The sequence below is a fragment of the Ambystoma mexicanum genome, chromosome 12 (genome assembly GCF_040938575.1).
Source record: "Ambystoma mexicanum isolate Mex_15411 chromosome 12, UKY_AmexF1_1, whole genome shotgun sequence".
Classification (NCBI taxonomy): Eukaryota; Metazoa; Chordata; class Amphibia; order Caudata; family Ambystomatidae; genus Ambystoma; species Ambystoma mexicanum.
Window position 1 is genome coordinate 80,030,378 of NC_090936.1, and position 21,353 is coordinate 80,051,730.

The 21,353-nt window shown below is 47.1% G+C and overlaps 1 protein-coding gene across 4 annotated transcripts in view; it reads right to left on the minus strand.

Moving 5' to 3' along the window:
• Window positions 1-21,353, minus strand: part of PTPN12 (protein tyrosine phosphatase non-receptor type 12) — an 820,244-nt gene that overhangs the window by 491,890 nt on the left and 307,001 nt on the right. The gene's annotated exons all lie outside the window — the stretch shown is intronic.

The window sequence follows — 21,353 nt, forward strand, 5'->3', positions numbered from 1 at the left end:
GTCTCCTAGGCCTAATGTACTCTGACTAGGTGCACTGTACTGTTCCCTAGAAGTTGGCTAGGGTGAAGATCTACGTTTTTGAATCCTATACGTGGGGGTTTGTTTACCCCGATGTCCCTCTGCCCTCTCCAGGTTATGTAATGGTGGGGAGAGGGTCTCGGGGACAGAGGGGCTGTCAATGATAATATTGGAAAAGGTCTTTAATGTAGCATTTCATGGCATCTATTTTTTAGGATTTGAAACGATGCAAGGATTAATTTTCATGTTGATTGATAAGCCTTTCTTTGCTTTACTATTACAGTTAAATGCCAACAACCAAAACAATACAAATTATAATTTTTTTTTTGAATCACTGGTTTCAAAAATGCACCCAAGAGGATAGAGCGGCAGTAGGCAGCATGATCAAGTTGGTAATTTTTCGATTTTATTTAAAGAGGAGGGGAATGGTTGAAGTGAAGGGTACAGGCACTACGTGTTCTATAGTGTTCTAGATTACGCTTGTTTCAAGACAATGCTTAACAGGTCAGGGCTGTGTACTGTCAATTCCTCCCCCCCCACCCCCCGTTACGAAGAAAGCTGTATAAATGCTCTATGCGGTTTGAAAAATATTTAAGTGTAGCTTGACTGGTCTAATGCACTTGCAATAATGCCTCAATCGGCCCTCACAGTGTGTTGCACAGGCCAAATCAGCTTCTATATATGGGGCAGAGATTTGGGGCCACTTCACAGGTAATTGGGGCGTAGTTGGAAGATGCTTCCTGAAAAGTCTGCTTGGGCTGCCAACGTGCCCGGGTAACCTGGTTTATCTGGAACTGGGCCATAGGGAAAACCAGAGTGGTGTCACTCAGACTGGCACTTTATTGGCTCAGATTACGGCTAACTCCCAAACTCAAAATATACCATGAGGCTTTAATACACATGTTTGAACCTGAGGGTGGTAGATCTTTATCCTAGTTTAAACAAGTAAGATCTCTGTTGGACATGAATCTGGTTAATTTGTGGCACAGTCCCCAGGATATCATCTCAGGTGACGTAGAGAAAGCTAAAAGAAGCTCACAGGGGATAACCAAAGTGAAATTGGTTAATGCGTGCAGTGGGTTGGCCACAGAATTTCATATCAGGCCTGTAAGCTGGCCCTGGGTTTTGAAAAATACTCATATGGGCAATCCCCCCCACCCCACCCCACCCTTGCACGCACCTTGTACCTGAAATGTATCTTTACCAAACTGAACCTGCTTACCGTACTATAAAGTGGGAGCCTGCCGGAAATTGTGTGTGTCCGATATGTGGTCTTGGCAGGGAATCCATTGCTCATTTTTTGTTTTTTCTGTCAGGGCTATCGAGTGGCAAGGTGCAAGTTCCTAAAGACACTATGTAACACACGGTATAACGCCCAACAGGTGATGCTCTTTTGCTCATTTAGAGCAGCAATGATATAAATTTAGTGTATTTTGCAGCAAGCTTCATTCATTAAGCATGGTGCGCAAGAGCAAGAATATTGAAAGCCAGAGGACTTCAGAACTAACATGCTACCATGTCAACAAATTGGCTACTACTAATGCAACTGTACATGCACTTTTGCTTCTTGTACTTTGATGATGCTGCTAATACATACTTTAACATCGTCTCACTGACTGGCAAATTGTTTTATATAGACGCACAATAATTAGGATCAATTGTGACCCCACTTAGGCATACATATTGGCATACATATTGGCATACATATTGGCGATTATGAGAGCATCCCTAGATCTTTTTAGAAACTTGTTCCGTCTGCTTACTTTTTGTATATCACGACGGCACATTGCTATGTATAATATGAAAGGTCTTGTATCTTGTGATTTATACGGTTAAGTATAGTTTGAATTGATTTTAGAATGTTGCTATGCACCCATATACGCTCTTTCCAGAACACAACAGGAAAATGAGGTTTAATATGTGTATTCATTGTTGTATTATGTTCATATTATTTTTCTTATTTAATCTTTACTCGCCCTAAAATAAATGTCATTATGTGTTTGTGGCTAATGGAAATTGTTGAATAAATGCCGTATGAAATAATGCCTCAATCTGGAGGTACATTTCTAGGGTCAACTATAGATTCTTCTGGGGTTCATTTCCCTTCCTAACAATTAGCGCACAACAGTTCCATCTCGCAGTAGCACAGGCTGCACTACTACCACCATCTGAGCCAACTAGGCACCCCACCATTCCTCCACTACCCCATCACACCCCTTGGTGGGTCCTGTTGTACAGTGCTTTGTTGATTCCCAGCTAGGTTTGCACTGTATAGAGCCCATACATGCTCTCTCAGAAAGCTGCTTGCTGACAAACTACAATAAGGCAGGGCTGTGAAATAAGTGCTAGAAGGTGGACCAGGCTACCATGAATGCCACAAAATTGACTGTTCCTCTAGGCTATGCCACATAGAAGTGATAAATTAGGAGTTACTGAACGTATTGACTAACTTACTCCTAGACCTTAGTCCCCTTTCCTCCATACTTTATGGGCGTCCCTTCCAAGGGACGGGAGACAGAACCTTTCTCACCAGAAAAAACCTTCCCCTTTAAATTTAGAGGCGCGTGGGGGTGCGGACCATGGAGCATGCACTGCCCTGACTCTGCCCTCCGACGCCACACCTCAGTCCCCATTGATGCGTCGACAATAGATTTAACATAGCCTAATGACACCTGTATTATTGGGGCGGAGGATGGTGGGACGTATGGAGGAAAGGGGACTAAGGACTAGGAGTACGTTAGTCACTACGGTGAGTAACTTATAGTTACTCTTCCGCCCCGTCCCCTTTCCTCCATACTGCATGGGCGATTACAACTGAATGTAGCCACAGGGTGGAGAGGAGACGACCCTCCTTAAGCAAACAGGTTTCTAAGAACCGCCTATCGGAAAGCTGCATCAGGCCTAGAGCCGGCATCCAAACAGTAATGCTTGCAGAAAGCTGAGGGAGTGGCCCAAGTGGCCACCCTGCTTATGACTTGCCAAGGGACATCGCGCTGGAATGCGATGGCCGTTGCCTTGGTCCCGACTGCGTGGGCGTGCATGTTACCCGGAAGCGGCTTGTGCTGGCCCTCGTGTGCTTCCTTGATGGCCGAGACATCCAGCGGGATATGGAGGCCTGATAGCCTGGTCTTGCGCCTCTGAAAGTAACAAACAGGGCGTCCAATTTGCGGAAGCCCTTGGTCCTGTCCAAGTAGAATTTCAGGGCATGCCTGACATCCAGGCAGTGCAGCACTCTGTGCTTCATCCTTAGGATCGGCAAAGAACGTATGAAGGACTATTTCCTCATTCAAGTGGAAAGCAGACGGCACCTTGGGCAGAAATGCTGGTTGTGTCCGCAGGACTTTGTCCCTGTGAAAGCTAGTATATGGTTTTGAGGCGACCAGCGCCTGGATTTCGCAGACTCTACAAGCCAAGGTAAGGACGACAAGCAAGGCCGTCTTGATGGAGACCAGCCTGATGTCCGCGGACTCCATTGGCTCAAACGGTTTGTGCACCAGGCCGCCCAAGACAATGTTGATGTCCCACACAGGGTGCAGCCTTGAGTGGCGGGTAGAGCCTTGCCCGGCCCATCAAATGCTTCTTGACGATAGGATTGGAGGAGAAGGTCCCATCCTCCGAGTTTCTGTAAGCCCCGATGGCTGTGAGGTATGTAAGGCAGGTGTCCACCTGCACACCGGAGTGGGCGAGGTGCGCCAAGAAGCAGAGCACATCTTCCAAGGTGCATGCTAGGGGGTTGATTTCCTTGGAGTCTGCCCAGTGGCAGAATCTGGTCCATTTACTTTTATACTGGGCCCTGGTAGCCTGGGTGTGGCTAAATACTCGAACTCCCATTGGTTAGGGCAGAATGCACCCAGATAGGGTACTAAAGTGAGCTTAAAAAAGCTTTATTATAAGCTATAATGTTAAAGTTGCCAAGGATTCCCAGCCTGTTGGCAGGGAATATTCAAAGCATGTGAATCCATGAAAGATCCAATGCTGGAGAAAGCCAGAAGGAGTATGGAATGAGATCAGTGAGAAGCAATTCAGGAGGAGCAAGACCATGTAGCGATATAAAAGCAATACAGAGGAAATTAAAGAGAAGACGAGCCTCAAAGGAAACCCAGCAGAGATGCTGCAAGGCAACAGAAATGAAGTCATGGGGAGAGAGGACAGACAGGACACGTATAGAGGCATGAAAAAGTAATCGAAGAGGGGCAAGGTACGAGGCAGGAAGACCAAAAACTAAACTAGAACAGGGGAAAAGTCAGGACATGAGAAAGTGAAGAACTTAGTGGCCTCGAATATAAGAAGTGACGACCTTGCAGATATTAAAAAGCTGAAGCGACAATACTTTGAGATACAAGTGATATGACCAGTGAATGAAAGGGAAGGGTCAAAGATAACACCCAGGTTGTGGGCGAAGGCAGAAATAGAAAGACAGGGAACAATATATAGAACGTGGAGAAAGGTGGAGTGGGTAAATGTATGGCCAGGGAAGTAAAGAACTTCCATTTTCGATAGGGTTAAATTGAAGATAGTGAGAAGACATCCAAGATTGGATGGAAAACATTTCATTAGAAAGAGTAAAGTGAATAGTTTCAGAAAGAGCAAAAGGAGACCAAGCAGTGTATTGTCCGGATGATGATGGGAAAGACCAAAGGAAGAGATGACAGCAAGAGGGATATGTGAGGGGTCAGAAATAAGAGTTGGACACAAGTGGTTATGTTTTTGGTTAAAGACTTTCAACCTTTTAAGTGCCAAGGACGATTATACTCGTCCTTTTTTACGTAGACTTTAATAGCCTGGCACTTATGGGGCTGGGGAAATGACTGCCTGTTTTCGCGCCAGCGCTTCTAATTCTGTATCTAATAGGTATAATGCTCGCCTCCGGTCTGGACATAGAATTGAGGTTGCATGGTGTATTTATTTATTGTTTTATAGTGTGCCAAAAGCCCCCGGGCATCGGGGCAAAAACATATCAACACACAATTACCTACATCAAGAAACAGGACAGAGTATGACCGGGCTACCGGAGGGTGAGAAGGTTACTTAAATAGTAAGGGTTTTAAGGATTTCTTGAAATTTCTGAGATTGGGTTCAACTGTCAGGGTGGGCTGGGGGCATTCCAGAACTTGGCAGTTTTAACCAGGAAAGATCTTCCGAAGCCATTTGTGTGACTAATCAGTGAATCAAACAGGCAAATGCTAGAAGCACCTATAACGGAGGAAGAAGTGGGAGAGGTTATAGGGTTACTGAAAGGGAATAAATCCTCAGGCCCAGATGGGCTAAGCAATGTGTAATACAAAACCTTTAGAGCTACCCTAGTGGGCCCCCTAACGAAGCTGTTTAACTCCATCCGGGATTCCGACAGGATCTCTGGAAATATGAGTCCGGCGACCACAGTATTACTATTATAGCCGGATAAGGACTCGGTGGACTGTGCGAGTTATCTTCCCATATCTCTACTAAATGGAGATGCAAAAATCTATTCCACGGCACTGGCCCATGGACTAGCAGGTATCCGACCCGGGATAATTCATCCAGATCAAACTAGCTTTATACAAGGGTGACCCATATGACAGCATTCATAGGGCCATAGATACAAATCAAGTGGGGCCAGAGAACAGGACAGCGGTTCTCGGTACTGGCGCTGGACGCCTCTAGGGCCTTTGACAGCCTACATTGGGGGTTTTTACAGCTGATTCGAGAGGCTCGGGTGTGGTCCGATCTTTACCCGCATGGTAATAGCCAATTTTGCACCTCCATCCACATGACTATATGGTTAATGGGCGGTTTACAGATAGCATTCCCATCCGGAAGGGCACGAGGCACCGCTGATCTTTGCTATGGCCATGGAGCCACTGGCACAGAGGCCCCGCGATGATCCGGGAATCCAGGGGGTGGAGGTAGGTGCGGGGGGAGGGGCTCAAAAGGTGGCCCTCTAAGCTGATGTCCTAATGTTTCTGAAGGACACAGCATACTCGCCTCCAAGGGCCATAGATCTGCTGGATGGGTTTGCAACAGTCTCAGGGTTCCATATCAATTACCCTAAAGATGGCAGAACAGGTGTCGGAGTGGGAAGATGGGTACCTGTTGAAATGGGGACAGAAAGCGGTAAAATATCTGGGAATACAGCTGACCCCCAAGTACGAAAGGCTATATAGGTCCAATATTCCAGACTTACTGAAAGCACTAGCAGGAGATATGAAACGCTGGGATATGCAGGAACTGTCGCGGCTGCTAAAATGACTCTGCTCCTTAGGTTCATATGTGATAGGCGCTCTCGCAATACGCATCCCAGGCCCAGCAATCCAAAACTACAGAGGGAAGTGATGTCCTTTATCTGGAAGGGGAAAAGGCTGAGGGTCCCCAAAAAGGTACTGTTTAGGCCGCAAGCTTTGGGGGGGCCTGGGGTTCCGGAATTCTGCAGATACTTATGGGCAGCACAGGTAACTCCCATGTTGCAATGGTCACCTAGAGGAAATCAGAACCGTTGGGCAACCCTCGAAGGAGAAGCCACTAAGGCTCCCTTGGGAAGTCTTGCCTATCTAGCAGAACGACAGAGGCAAAGAGGGCACATTATTAGAGTAAACAAAGTCCACCCTATGGTATTGGGACAAAGCACTGAGGGGCAGAAAGCTAAAAGCGGGGGGAGGGGGGGTCCACTCGTAACCAGTCGCTCAGAACCCAGATTTCACACCAAGGATGCAGACTGACTTTTGGGCACATTGAGGGGGATGGTAGCAGACCCTAACACGGGCGGACATTTATGTGGAGGGTACACCCCTAACACTCGAGGGATGCCAACCCAAATTTGATATACCGGAAAGTGAAAGATTCCATTATATACAACTCAGACACTGGATTTCCAACAGGAAGGTCTGGGAAGGGGCAACTCGTAACCCAGTGGGGCTGGAACTCACGATAAAAAGGGGGCCAAACGGAAAAAGGAGTGTTGAAATTGTATCGCCTGATGGGACGGTGGATCCAGAAGAAACTCACTGCTATGCAAAGGTGGGAGGCCAATCCCTGGGGAGACCTGGAGTCACATATGGCAAAGAGCCGCCAAAAGCTCCAAATGCACTTCAATCAAAGAGGCAGCATATAGAATCTGTGAGGTAGTACATGACGCCAGCACGCATGCACTCCATTCGCCCGGACTACCCCATTTTCTGCTGGAGACGCTGCGGACAACCTGGGGATCTAATTCACATGTGGTGGTCCTGCCCGGTGGGAGAGATATACTGGAAGGAGATATTGAGCCATATCAGGGAAATAACGGGGGCGCAGATGCCTTTTGACCCCGGTGGTGGTTTTACTGCTGAGCGCTGCCAGAATCACCATAGCACAGGCATGGAACAAGCAAGGGCTGGTAGTGGCCATGTGGTGGGTGTGACGGCCATGGAAAAGGTGACAGCATTAACTCATGGTTCTTATTCAAAATACTTGGATGCCACTGCATGAATTTACAGACAATAAGGAGCAGATGTACTTCAAGCCTAAATAACTATGTAAAATATCTGTTATTTTAAAGTGCAAATCTTGGGCCGAAAAGGTGATCCAGCCCAGAGGACACTGAGGAAAGCTGAATTATGTAACACTCCACCCAAATGTTTGAAAGTTATGTTATGGGGGTGTGGCGGGGGGGGGGTTAACAGTTACAACTTATGAGCTAATGAACCCCAAAGATTGGAGCAAACAATGGGGAAAGGTGAACACTTGCTATTCTCTAATGCATATATGTTTGTAATCAATGCTCTTGAAAACTTAAATAAAGTTGATTAAAAAAAGCGATTTTGCCACATTGGCAAATTATACCAAGGTTGGAAGGTTGGTCAATTTTGGTAAAAGGGTTTTTCCTGCTCTTCATAGGAAAGGAGTGGATACATGACAGTAGACCACGAGGGTTTCAGACATGGGCATGTTATTTTCAAGGAGAAATGGGGGATATCATGCTTCGTCCGATGGACATCTCCCCGGAGGTTGGCTCCTCCCATGTGATCCTCCCTCATATAGCCGCCCCCAGGGTCAGGATTGGGTGGCGACTGCCATCCTGGCCACATAGGATGTTACCGCTGGGGAATCAATAAGGACTCCACCGGATTCACAGACAATATATAAAGAAAAGAGTAGGGGTCCCAAACGGAGCCTTGAGGGACACCAGGAGAAAGAGGGAGAGTAAGGGAGGAGGGCCCAGCCGAGGTGACCGAAAAGAAAAAACGAAACCAGTCAAGCACAGAGGAGCAGAATCTGAGATGCCTAACAAGAAAGAATAGAGTGGCTGACTGCATCGAACACAGCCCATATCTCGATGAGGACAAAGAAGAACGTTTTGAGTAGTGAGAAGCATGTCAAGACACAGCAAGAAGCGCAGTTTCGGTGGAGTGGTAAGCCCAAAAGCTAGATTGAAAGGAGGGAAGGAGAGTGCGCAGAAACAAAGCTAGAGGGGGCGCTGTTGCGCACGACAGTAATGGCTGCCTGATCAGAGTGCTCCGGTCCGGGAAATATCCGTTAGCCATTAAATCCTACATTCGGAGCTCGCTGCGGAACACCGAGCATACCAGGATGTGTTTCAGGCGTGGAGGTACCTGCAGAGAAAATCCTGGAACTGGTGGTGCTTTGGCTGCGGAGCTACAGCGACTGGCAGTTCCGGCGGGATGAGGCAAAGACACATACCGATCCTCGAACCAGAAGATTGTAGCCCGGGGCTGCCGATGCTCTAGCCAAGCGGGGCATCAAGAGGAGAGCACAACACCGGAGGGAAAGCAGTGCGACCAGACGTGGATGGCCAGTCCCCCCCCCACTTCCATATCCACCTTGGGACCGGACGCGGATGGATCCGAACACCACTGTGACCGCCGGAGGAGGGCGACTAACCAGCGCTGCCCCTGACGGGTGCCGCACGCCCAGACGTGGGTGGAGAGGAGATCCCGCGTTCACTGAGCCTGCGGCACTGGGTAAGGAGAGTCCCGCCCCGCACAGTGCAATCAGTTGATAGTGTCCCCCTCCCAGCGCGGACACCCCCCTGTAACCCTGCTGGCTTGTACGGACCCCCAAGGAGGTGCTGCAACGTAGTGGGGGGACACAGTAACCCTTTGGCGAGCGTGGTGTTGGTCAACATACCAAGCTGGTCTCCGGACACACATTCAAGCTGTGGGAGGCCACGGAGCTGCATGTTAAGCTAGCGGCAAACACTAACTGTTGCAGGGCGCGACAACGAGCATCCCCCTGCACACTACGCAGAGGCCCCACTGAACGGGCCTAACGCACAGCAAACACCACAATTCGTACACCTGGCTGTGTGAGGGCGTGCAGAGGCGTTGCTGTGCCCATATCAACTACAACAAAACGCTGCTGGGCCGCTGTGCATGGAAACTCTGCTGTGCTGGGCGCTACATGGGTGTCTGAGCCCATAAGTGAATACCACAATTGCCAGTGCCAACCTGAATATCTGTCAATACCACAAGCACTTGCTAACCACTCAGACAATCAGTGAAGCTGCAACAGGCAAGTGCCCTCAGCAGCCACTGAACGGGCTGTTCACTGTTGGGAGTACTTAATATCCTGTATCCAGCAACGTGGGAGAGCACAATCCATTGGCAGCATTGGGCGGGCTGGCCAATCCGTGTGCTGAGTTATCACCTACGCAAGACCTGACAAGAAGGCCTCAGGTCCAGTGCAGCAACTAGGCAACATCCCAGTGTGCGGAATAGACCGGTCCCTTGCTACTCCAAACCACTTAACTGCGGTCAACACTCTTTTGGAATAGACTGGGGTCAAACGCCTGGCGACACGAGCGCCATGGGGAACACGAGGAAGCAAGACAAAATGACGGAAGGAGCAAGTGCTAAGAAGAAAGGGCTGGTGGATTCATACACAAGCAGCCAGGCGGGAAACAGCGAACTCGAAACACTAACATCTAGTTCTGCACCCAGTGTGGAGAGCGGTGACAGGGTTGAACACCTGACCAACATAGTCCAAAATGGCTTTCTTTCTCTAAACATGAAACTGGACGATATCGTAACAACCATTGGAACATTGAAAACCAGGCTTGACAAACATAACCTGAGACTGACTGAGGCAGAGAACAGGATTGGAACAACCGAAGACACGGTTGCGCGACATGACCAAGACATTGCCCAGCTCAAAGAAAACATGAACAAATTACAGAATAAGTGTAAGGATCTTGCATCGCGTTCAAGAAGGAACGTACGAATTGTTGGAGTTCGAGTCATTTGGCAAAGATAAAATGGAAATGCAGGTGGAATCACTCCTTAAGACCCTGTTTGGAGCAAACTCCTTTTCAAGACACTTCCTAAGCAAACGTGCACACCGCACTCTGCCTCCCGTGCCGAAACCTGGGGCCCACCTCGCACGATTATTGCAAGACTGCTCAATTATAGAGACAGGGACACAATCCTTCGGATGGCGAGAGCGCTGGGGACACTGCAATACGAAGAAAGCCATATATCTACCCTGACTTTGCTGCCGGAGTCCAGGCAAGTCAAATATCATATGAACCAGTCAAAAAAACCTAAGAGCACGACAGGTCCCATATGCACTAATAGTCCCGGCCAAGGTGCAAATTCAATATGGAGGAAAGGCGCACTTCTTTGAGACTCCTGCTGCAGCCTTGGCATATGTAGAGGCCACCATTACACTGCCCCCCCAGGGGCCGTGGACCAGGCCAGAATGGTAGACACCCACCTGCAGCTGAGGACTGAGACTGTCGAGTGACTCAGGCCATATGAGTATCCCTTTGTGTTTGGAGAAGTCTGGCTCCCGCAGGGGGCTCCGAGTAATGGTAAGCGGGTCGTGAGCCTGGTCTGGTAGCCTCGTGTTGGCAACGAAGCACCCTCAGGAATGTTCCTAATCGTTATTATGGCCCATCGTCAAGTTGGGGCAGAGGATGTTGGGGGGTGAGGTGGGTTAGGGATGTTGGTAATTTTTTGTATTTTCATGACCACGCAGACGAGTTTGCGTCCTGGGATAGGGAACGCATTAATTGAAGTTTCAGGTTAATTGAAATATGGTCTCGCGGATACTGGTGCTATTCTAATGCTGATTAATCACAAACTAATGGTTATCACAATATGTATACATAAAGTATGGGTGACGGGTTAAAGATAAGATTAATGTCATGGAATGTCTGAGGCCTAAATAACCCGATGAAAGCCAGAAAAGTTGGGAATTATGTCACTAGACACAGGCCACATATACTAATGCTGCAAGAGACGCATGCGCAGAGTTTGGTCAATGAGAAAATATTGGCAAAATGAGGCAAATAACACTACTATACGGATTACTCCTCACAGTCCAGAGGGGTTTGCACTCTCATTCATCACTCGCTGGGCTTTCTGGTCAGGGGTCACTTGGCGGACCCGATGGGTAGATATGTATTGGGCTGGGGGGAAATAGCGGGGAAACAAATAACCCTGGTGAACACCTATGGTCCCAACCTGGACGACCCGGAATTTTACCTGAATATGTTCGAGATCCTTCACAAACACAATACTACCAGTGTTATATGCGGAGGAGACTTCAATGTTGCACTGGACCCTGTCCTGGAAAGATCTGCTGGCGTGACCAGGGTACCCACTTGGACGGCAGTAACTCCAGGGCAATTTCTCCCGCAACTATCCCTGTTGGACGCCTGGAGAGTACTTCATCCATCCAGTAAAAGATACACATTCTACTCTTCAGTGCACGATAGTGAGTCACGCAAAGATTACTGGTTTATATCTTCAAACATTTTACACACACTACAAGACTGAAATCCTGCTCCGCACACTATCCGACCATTCCCCGGTACTGCTGGAGATCAGTTTGAAAGATACCCCTAGACCAAAGACGAGATGGAGACTGCCTAGAGATATACTAAAAGACCCAAATATTGTTGAAACCTTGCATGTTGAAATCGCCAACTTTTTTCAGATAATGTTGGGTCGGTAGATCATATGTCAGTGTGGGAAACATTCAAAGTCTGGGTTAGACGGGCTCTGATATCTAAAACCATGGGCCTCCTGAAAGGTGTACGCCATGAATTGGAGGTGGTGGAGAAAGAATTGAATGAACCAGAAGAAATGTACAGTCGCTCACACAGTGGGGATACCCTGGCTAAAAATACACAAGCTCCTTAGAGACTTTGATCGTCTAGCAATGAGGGAAATACAGTATATAGCAGCCCCTACCCGGGCAGGCAGATAGGGAGAGGGTAATAAAGCAGGGAAAATGCTGGCCAACCTAGTAAAACACGAGAAACAACCCCGATCACCACTATCCAAACGGCGCAAAAAGAGCCAATTACAAGCGAACAAGGAATAAACAATGAATTTGTCAAACTCTACAAAGCCCTTTATGCGAATAGATAAGAAATGCCCCACTGAGATTAAGAATTACCTCGCTACACTAGATCTCCCGAGGCTCCCAGACGAAATCAAACTGGCATTAGAGCAACCTATCACAGCAGAGGAACTCACTGAGGCAATCAAAGGTCTCACATCCGGTAAAGCACGGCTCAGAAGGACTAAGTGCTGAATTTTATAAAGAATTCCGGGAAGAGCTGGTCCCAATACTATTAGAAACATGGGAAGAGGCCCTGGGGAAGCAAATACTGACCTCGACAATGCGCGAGGCCATAATCACGGTACTACCTAAACCTCAACGCCCGCCAAAAGACATGTCATCCTACAGGCCCTTCTCTCTTATAAATGTGGATGCGAAGATCTTTGCGAAAGTATTAGCAAACCGCATGCTACCTCTAACACTCACGCTGGTGCATGCAGACCAAAGTGTATTCATTATGCAAAGGTCCAGCGCCCTGAACCTACGTAGGCTATTCGGCATATTATAACAAATAAACCCAAGCAAGCAAGCGGTCGCGGTGTCCCTCGATGCCGAGAAAGCGTTTGATTCGGTCTCTTGGGAATACCTCTTTTCAGTACTGGAGGAGTTTGGAATGGGCCCCTACTTTATTAAATATGTCAGATTATATACTGCCCACAGTGCGAATGTGTGCACTAATAGAAACACATCTGGGTTGTTCGAGCTGGGCAGAGGCACCAGACAGGGTTGTCCCTTCTTGCCCATTCTGTTCGCCTTAATAGAACCCATGGCGGCAGCTGTTCGATTGAGACATAAAAGCAGGGGTATCACACTGAAAGGAGCCACCCAATTAATATCACTATATGCAGACGACACACTGCTATACGTTCATGAACCCAATAAGAATATCGCCCCCCATAATGGCAGACATCAACGAGTTTGCTGAATACTCTGGATACACAGTAAACAACTCTAAATCAGAAATGTTTCCGCTCACCGCCTCCACAAAGTGCCCTGCACTTACTTGTGGCCTTAAGTGGGCGGAGGGACATATCAGATACCTGGGGTGTTGGTCTCAGGGAGTAGACAGACCCTGTATACAGATAACCACGACCATACGTTGCAGACACTTAATACAAAACTACAGGTCTGGAGGCACCTCCCAATTTCATTACATGGTAGAATTGCAATTCTCAAAATGATTGTACTTCCAAAACTACTATACTTATTTGTAAATATCCCCATATGGCCAGGCAAGGATTTTTTTTCCAAACTCTGATCTATGGAAGTGACATTTCTATGGAATGGAAAGGTGGCCAGGATGGGTTGGGAAAAGATGACAGAACCATATGACAGGTGGAATAGCGGCACCATACTTCGAACTCAATTTGGTGGCACAGGCGCAGTTTGCCAAATATCGGTATGATGAAGCAGATAATTCACCCCACACATGGATAGAAGAAACCCCAGAGATATTAGATCAGTTATCCTTGACACATGACAAAGATTCATGTGAATTTGACCCTGTGAGCTGCACCGTTAGAGCCTGGGGGCAATATGCAAAAAATTAAAACTAGAGATCCCCTAAAACCCTGAGATTCCCCTATGGAACTACCCGAACATTCCCCCGACATTTGACACTAGCATACAGGAAGCTTGGGACCCCGCAAAAGAAATGAGGGTAGGAGATATGTACATAGACGGGAAGTTCGTGACCCTGACAGTATTCACGAGAAGCATGGGAGGGGGCCCGCTCCGAACACTACAGTATTATCGAATGAGATCTGCATATCAGGCACGATGGCCATCCTTCCCTGACCAAACCCCCCCCCTCCCACCCATTCATACAACTTGTTACAAGAAAAGGAGGGCTGGAATTTCCAAATTGTATAGGTCGGTACAAATCCACACTCCTACGACAAACCGGGTGAAAGAAAAATAGGAAATAGATATGAAAATGCCGATACCTGACGACAAATGGGAAAGATACTGTGCGCTCACGAAAAGGATATCACTCAATGCGGGGTTGCGCCAAATACAATTTAAAATCCTCAATAGGTTACACTAAACACCTGCCAAAATTTCCAAATCACACCCGACGACTCAGGCAGCTGCCCCAAATGTGGGACCCCGCAAGCGGGGTCCTATCATATGTACTGGGAATGCCCGGCCTTGGTACGGTTCTGTGAAATGGTGGCTGAAATTACACAGATTCCCCCCCCCCACATTTGACTCCTCAAAAATATTTGTTCGGAGATTTTGGTAAATGTTCTGAAACAATTATAAGACTGTTTAATGTATCATGTGCCGTCGCTAAAAAATGTATATTGCAAGCATGGAAAAGCCCGAAGCCCCCAAGCATGAACACTTTACTGCGCGAATTGACATATAATAACGAATGCGAGGAACAATACGTTCTTACCCAACCAAGCACAAGCCGGCCAAAGGACATCTGGGGGCCCCTTCAGGGCGTATCTATGTGAACTGCTTTCGGACAGCGAAACATCCATGTAAACTGTGCACTGTTTAATGCTTGATAATTATTGTAAGATTGAACATATGCAATGTTGATTGAGTGCCGATGTATCTGCCGAGACCAACAATAAAAAGATGTTTAAAAAAAATAAACAAAGCTAGAAACCTGAGAGACTATTCAATCGAGCAGTTTAGAAAGAAAATGAAGAAGTGAGATTGGGCAGACATTCAAGGGAATCGAAGGATCAACGGTGTGAGTATAGGGACAATAGAAGAAATGTGTAAACACAGATAGAAGACAGGACGGGGAAGAGTTCAATAGAGCAGTGAAGCAAGAAACGAGAGGAGTAGACCAGAGGGATGAGGGAGCAAGAAAGAGGGTCACTGGGGCAACAGTAGGATGAGCAGCACGAAGGAAAAGTAGGGTAGAGTCAGAGCGGAGGGAGTAGCAAAAGAATTCCCTGATGAAGGAGAAATGGAAGAATGAAGAGATTTTAGAAGAAAAGTAATTAGCAAGATCAGAAAGTAATGGGAAGCGAAGGAGGATCAGGATGCAAGAGGATACGGTTAAAAGTCAGAAAGGTTCAGGGAGGAGGAGCTGAAACGTCAGTAAAGAGATCATTGAATTAAGTCTGTTTAGCAGAAAGAAGCATAGAATCAGAGAGAAATGAAGAAAAGAAGATTAAGGTCAGAGGATGCTCTGGATGTATACCAATGTCGCTTTGCCCTGCATAAAGGAGGACAGGCAGATCAGAGGACATCAAGGGATTGGCTTAGTTTTCTACCCTGTACTTAACAAAACTAAGCTGCCTGAATAGATCATAGAGCAAGGTATTCAGTTCCTCTTAATCCTCTGCAAGGTTCTGAAGGCTTTTTTGAGGTTGTTGGTATTTGGCTTTGAGCAGCCATATTTCATTGTCAGAACAAAGCTTTTGTGCCTCTTACATTGTAACGGGAGAAAAGGAGACTTTTCATTCTGAATAGTTGACTTGCACGACTCCCATATAAAATAATCAGACACCACAGAAGAAAATACGAATACTATTCATAAACAATGATTACAGAGAGCTGCTCCGTAGGGACTCTGGTCAGATATCTAGCCATTTCTGCACATTGACTCGAGCAAGTCTAGAACAATCAACCTCAGACAGCAACATCAAAACCTCTATATTAATAAACCTTGCATATAGTTTCCCACAAATATTTTCAGTAACCCCAACATCTCCCTCTATCTTGCCAGAATCAAACCCTAGCCTTAACTTTCCCCATCAAGTATCGGTTCTTGCCATACATTCTGAAAGTAACCTGGGAAAGGTTCTCTTGAGATGTCCAAACCTTATCCCCCAGGCCCCATCCCAGGTAGCACGCTTCACAAAAGCGATCCAACTCAGCCCAAACTAAAGAGGGCCTTTTGTTCATTAGAGGGCCTTTGTTCATTAGCCAAATAGAACAGCATCTATTTATAATTTATAATGGTCTACACCACCTCCCCCACTCTTCGTTCTACGCTTCACCAAATTCTAGCAAACTGGACAGAAGCCTTTAAAAAAAAAGAAACTTTGAAATGCTGTGAATCTGCCCATCAGCCCCTCAAATCATTATCGGGCACATTTCATGCATACGGTAATCCTCCATTAAGGCCACATGTCCATTCCCATGCAATATCCTGTCTTTTACTTTGACTTCAATATTTCAAGCACCATCCATGAACATTCGGACAAAATGCCCTGCCAAGAGAGCCACATAGTGAAGGAGCCTCTATGGACATACACAGATCCCAGTGGATGCCATGGTCTCCATAAGACCGAGGGTGACTAGTCAGATCTAGCCACCTGTCCACAGAATCCTTCTACCTCTTGGCCTTGCTCTTCCTCAAAGTTAGCTGTCGGCAGTAACATTTACGCTTTAGTGGACCCCTTTGCCAGAAGAATGTAGGTGCTGTATAAAGCATGGCAAAAGCATTCTAGATGCCAAGAGAAACGCTGCCACACCAACTCAGCATGGTTACCTTGAATATGAAGGAGGCACAGAATGAGACTCTCCATCGATATGACTTCCCCTTTTCTTACAATCATTTAATTAGCTGTCTATTCCATCTCTTTTTTAATGAGAACCGAGCTAGATTGTGAAAAATGTACACTGGGTTCACTGAAGCACAACTCGTGCATTCTGGCCAATTGTGAAAAATCCTATTTAATTTTTTAAAAGGAATTCACATTAGTGACATCACTGCATTTTCCCACTTTACCCAATCAAATCACTAGCCTTTGTACCTAGCTGAGAGAAAGACTGGCTTTAGGCAACCAAATGCATACAGTATCATTTTCAGCCCTTCGCTGTTTGTGTACACAGCATGTACAAGGTTTTTTTCCAGGTGAGGCAAGCATAATATAGAGAGTGGTGCTCGAACATACCAAATGTGTTAGCTGCTGCAGCAGGGAGCGGGGGTGCTGAAGCATACTGTGGTTTGGGGATTCAAACATCTCAGAACGTCACTGGGGGTTCTAAAGTAGTTCATAGTATTTGGTATAGTTGGGGAGCGAGGAAGTAAACCTACCGGGTGGGGTGGTAGAGGCATTGAAAGAGGAGTACGGAGGGGACCCGCATTGGGTGCAGATGGAATTATTTGACAGGCTACTTCGAAGATACAGCTAAGAATTTGGAGGGCCGGGATCTATGAAAAAAGGATTTTCGCATTAATGGTTTTATTGGAATTGGGGAACGGAAATAGTGCACAAAGCGCTTCGGATACAAACGTCTGGTTGAAACATCCGATATCTTTGCATAAATTCTTAATTTTCTGATGGTTTGAAAATACTCAACAAGTGGGATTAATAAACCTATCACCCTAGGATTGGAGGATAAACAGGTCTTGGATAGTGTTCCCACATCATTTTTGTGGAATCCCACCCTGCCCCACCGGCAAACCCCTTCCACCTCCCTTATGCCAGTCTTTGCACTTGCCCCAGGCCTTCTGCACTCTGCTCACCACTTTGCACGTTCTGGAACCTGTTCCATGAGAATGGTAACCACTCTGCACTTAACCTAGGGCACTGCTACACTATGCCACTTGTTCCCTTCCCCCTCCACTTACTGTGTGTGCAATTACATTACTTAGAATGCACTAGGCCTAGTTCGCCTGACGTAGTAAGGTAGTTCTGTTCTGTGTGTTCCTCTCCTTCTCCCCCCGTCCCCTAGCACCTCACTCTTTGTTGCGTCGCTGGCTTAGTATGGTAGCCTATGGACTGTATGTCTTCGCCCTTTTCTCCCCGCTTTCGACTTCCTGCCCGTCATGCACTTCACTAGTAGCAATGCCGTTAGGCCCGTTTATTCTGAAACTTCAAGGCCTAAGAATGACTCTTTATTCCCTTGTTCCCTTCCCGCTTTGAAGCCCTTTAAAGCACTTCACTTGTGTAGAAGTGCTTTACAAATAAACAATTACCATTATGTGCAGGATGTTGCACTGATTTGATCGATTATATTTTCCTTGTCTTCCTGCTTGGCCCAGAGATTTTCCTAACATGTTTTCTTCAAAGGTTGGATAAACAAGTATAACGCTCCCTCGCCTTCCATGAATTAACAGCTGCCTTTGCATCTATCACTCAAGTGGATCCATGTCGTTCTTCAATTTAACAATATATTTAGAGAATGTAATGGAGATTTCTTAAGTGTCTGATGTCGCTCTTATGTCAGATTTAATCACAAAGTTTGATTTGCCATTGTCTTAATGCATCCAGTTGAATTGAATTAATCCATCAAGTTAAACCTACAGCGCCCTCATCCTTTGGTGGAGACCTTAGTCTGAGCAGATCTGTGTCTTGTGATCTTTGAGAAATCATTAGTTACTGAGATCCTGAACGGCTTGGGACATTCTTTAGTTCTCAGTGAAAAAAAAAGCCCACATGCAATGTTATCCCCGTTCCACTGTATTGATGAACCAACAAATGGTCTACAATTTGTGTCCGCTGCACCGTCACAGTAGAGGAAGCATCCTTTCACCGTTGAGTGAGACTAACTGGACAACAATGTAATTTAAATCAAAGTATTTTATGAGAGTTTAGTGGGTAGCTCCAGCAGAAAAGCTAATCCAGGCAGAAATGGTTCTTAAAAGTCTGTTTACTTGTACGAGGTGTGCTGGTAATGCACATTGATTACTAGTAAGATGACCGCCATGTTTGACTAAGGGTCCTCTGTAGTGGTGCATAGTCCTCGAGAATAACCGTTACTCACCGTAGTGACGTCCATAGTCCATCATACTTGTGGGACATTCCGTCCTTCGGGACGGGACCGGAGCACTTTTGTGAAAAAAGCAAATAGTTTGATTTTTGTCCTCCTTTTGTTTTTACGCAGGGTGCTGCACGTGGCTGTAACCCCGCCCTTCTGAGCTCCGCCCCACGCATTGCCAGGTCTGAGACCATTTAAGCAATAAGAGGATACATTTTAGAGGGGACAGCGGGCAGGGTATATGGAGGAAGGGAGTAGTTTATTGCCTGTAACCCCATTTCTCCAGCGTTGATATCTCAAGGATTCACATGCTGTCAATATTTCCCGTCGGGCTGGGAAACCTCGGTAACTTTAACCTAGCTATTTACTATGGAAAATTTCGACACCTTAGTGTCCCATCGACGTCCTTTTTGGGTGCTTTAGGCTACACCAATAGGACGTCTCATAAATAGCCCCGCCCCTGCGGCTTTCCTTCAGATTTTAACCTCCAAAGTAGAAGAAACCCGAATCACGGTTTGTCTGCAGGGGGAGGCCTGCGGGGCATGTGAATCCATGAAAGATACCAACGCTGGAGAAATGGAGTTACAGGTAAGAAACTACTCCCTTCTCCAGCATTGGATCTTTCATGGATTTACATGCTGTGAATAGATTACATAGCAGTATGACCAACCCTTGGAGATGCATGACAGGCAAACCAACCCCATGCCCACAGGCCATAACCACAAACATCCAACAACATGCATGATAACAGAACCAGCAAGTGATGAGCGTAAAACACAAACCCCAGAAGCTGGCGGGCTTACCTCATTGAAACAGGCGTTGAAGGACTGCCTGTCCCACCTGCACATGTTGCTGACCCAGACAGTAATGTCTGGTGAAGTATGCGGCACAGCCCAAGAAGCCACCTGGCAAATATCAATGGGCGGGATTCCAGCCCAGAGCGCTGCCGACGAGGGTGTGGACCTTGTAGAATGTGCCTTAGGATTGCCCCTCAAGGGCTTGCCAGCCTTTGTGACAATATGAAATTGTGGACAAGACCCAATGGGAAAGTCCTTGCTTGGAAATGGATCATCACTTGCTGGAGGGATCAAATGCTACAAACGGCTGTTTCGACTACCTGAAGTCCTGAGTACGGCCCCAGATACAACTTCAGCGCCCTCTTGACGTCCAGGGAATGCAGGGCTCTCTCCGCCAGCGTGGTCGCCTTGGCAAAGAACGAGGGCAAGGTAATTGTAGCATGTTTGTGAAACGCCAAAAGCACTTTCGGTATGAAGTGCTGATTAGTAGACAGGAGAACCTTGTCTCATGAATCGCAGGTACGGCAGGTCAACGACCAACGCCTGAAGCTCTGAAATCCTGCTGGCAGATTGGATTCCCACTGGAAATGAGACATCCCAAAAAGCAGTTTCATGAGAGCACTGAGAACGACATTGAGACTCCATACCGGAGCAAACCTTTTCTCTGGGGGAAATGTCAGAAAAAGTCCTTTCAGAAAATGCTTAACCGATCTTTGACTAAACAGCGCATTAGCATGGCGCTGTCTGGTGAATCTGGAAATGGCCGCTAAATGCACCTTGACTGAAGGCAACGCCAGGTCCCCCTGCGCCAGATGCAGCAGTTACGGTAGAACCTGGGCCGCTGAAACCTCCAATGGCCGCACTACCGGCTGCTGTTCACACCAGACACAGAATCTCACCCATTTACTACTGTAAGATATTAGTGGAAGGTGCCCTTGCCGCCTTGAGGATCCGATGGCACTCCCGTGAAATACCTAGATGACCTAAATGAGTGGTCAGGATCCATGCAGCCAGGCTGAGATTCCGGATTGTGATGCGACACGCCCTTCGTCCTGCAATAGATCCTGGTCTGCCCACAGACGAAGACTCTTCCACCGCTAGACGCGGATGTCCGAGAACCACATATGTCTGGGCCAGAATGGGGCGACTAAGATCACTCTGCATGGGTATTTGCGCACCCACTTGATTGTCCGCCGAACCAGCAGAAACGGAAGGCACGCATACCCAAAGAGGCCCGTCCATGGCAACGAGAACACGTCTCCTTTTCACTCACTCTGTTGGTAACCAATGGGCGCTGCTTGTCCTTTAGCGTGCCAAGTCGAGAGGGGGGGTTGGGGGACTCCCACTTCTTGAAGATCTTAGTCACCTGCTCCTTCAGCGTCCATTCGTGCAACTGCTCCCCATCTCTGCTGAGAGCGGCTGCCAGGACTTTCTGGACCCCCAGCAGATGGTAAGCTGTAATGTGAATGTGTGCCCCCCCCCCCTCCCGCTGCCTTAAACAGAACACTATGGTGGTATTGTCCTTCAACACTAGAA